Here is a 1624-nt window from a genome sequence, read left to right on the forward strand (position 1 = left end):
AGCCTGCCCCGCACCCAGCTTATGCGCCAGTACCACCAGCCCAGCCACCTCAGGCGCCGGCACCACCAGCATCGCCGCCGCACGCGCCACCGCCACCGCCACCACCCGCACAGCCACCTGCAGCTCCTCTTGTTATTGTGATCTCTGACGACGAGGAGAGCGAGGTGGATGACGATGAGGATGAGGATCCCGTTGAGGATTATCCTCTTATGTGAGGGTGTGTTTAGGCTTGTTGTAGATAGTGGTGGTTAGTTTTTTGAGAGGTTGGTTTCGAGAGGTTGATGGTTGTTGTACATGTTTTTTTGATCTAGTAGACTAAGCCTTGTGAGAGCTAGTCTACCTGTAGTTCTTTTGTTTAGCATGTGTACGTGCGAACTTGATGTTGAAAAGCTTGTTGTATCTTTTGACATGTATATATGGATGTAGATATGGTTGTATATATAAAATCGCGCTTTAGTTTCAGTTGATCATGTGTTGTTTGTATGTCTCTCGCATTCCGGTATGGATATATGAGTAACCTTGTTTGTTCTCATGTGTAGAACTGAGGAAATATGTCCGGACAAGACCCGTCTCCTACCGGAAATGCTACGGCGGCAGACCTCGCAGAAATGCGACACGCCTTGGAGAGACAGGCTGCTAGCGCAGCACAACGAGATCAGATAGTTGCACAGCAACTTGAAGCCCAGAATCGCACGATCACTGAACTTTTGACGAGATTAAATGCGCCACCTCCACCAAACCCGGAGCCTCCTGCTCAAGATGAACGACGTGAACATCCACCGCCAGCACGCGTGGATCCCCTGGAAGAGCTGAACTTCCGGATCCCTGATGTCGTTCCCCCGGTAGGCGAACCGGTGTATGAAAGATTTCGGAAGCAGAAGCCTCCGCAGTTTGGCGGTAACGTTGACCCTGCGACAGCCGAGAACTGGATCAAGAGGATTCAGCAGATTTGCAACTATATGCAGCTGTCAGATCAGGAGAGGGTAGCGTGTGCCGTGCACCAGCTGGAAGACGAGGCGAGAGGTTGGTGGGAGGTCGTAGCGTCATATGAGGAGATCCACACGATGACGTGGATTCACTTCCTCAACCTGTTTCACGGAAAGTATCTAAGCGAGGCAAACCTATCGACCAAGGTACGCGAGTTTATGAACTTGCGACAGGGCACCTTGTCTGTTTCCGAATATACGGCGAAGTTCGATACGTTGGCCAGGTTTGCTCCTTCCTTGGTTCCCACTGATCAAGCTCGCAAGATGAAATACATGCACGGTCTGAACGTGGAAATTGTGAGCCAAGTGGATAGTGGCGACACCGGACCCCGTACTTATGCCAACGCTGTGCAGAGAGCATTACGCATTGCTGGTTGGCGTGAAAGTGAACGAATTCCTGAGTCAAAGCCGGTTGCAGCACCGTCTTCTGAACCTGCTAAAACGGGGCAAGGTAATTCACAAGGAAGAACCCGATCTCTATCACGATGGGAGAATCGACAGCAGCAGAGGTCTGGCAATAGGTTTCAGCAAGGATCAAATAACCGATCTCAGGCGAGTTCTAACAATCGCTCGCAGTCCGTGAACCAGAAGAAGAATAAGGCAGACAATAGACGCCCAGGGCCGTCCAACAAGAAGCC

The sequence above is a fragment of the Urtica dioica genome, chromosome 3 (assembly GCF_054948205.1).
Source record: "Urtica dioica subsp. dioica isolate 48M chromosome 3, U.dioica_male_clone48M_v1_H2, whole genome shotgun sequence".
NCBI lineage: Eukaryota > Viridiplantae > Streptophyta > Magnoliopsida > Rosales > Urticaceae > Urtica > Urtica dioica.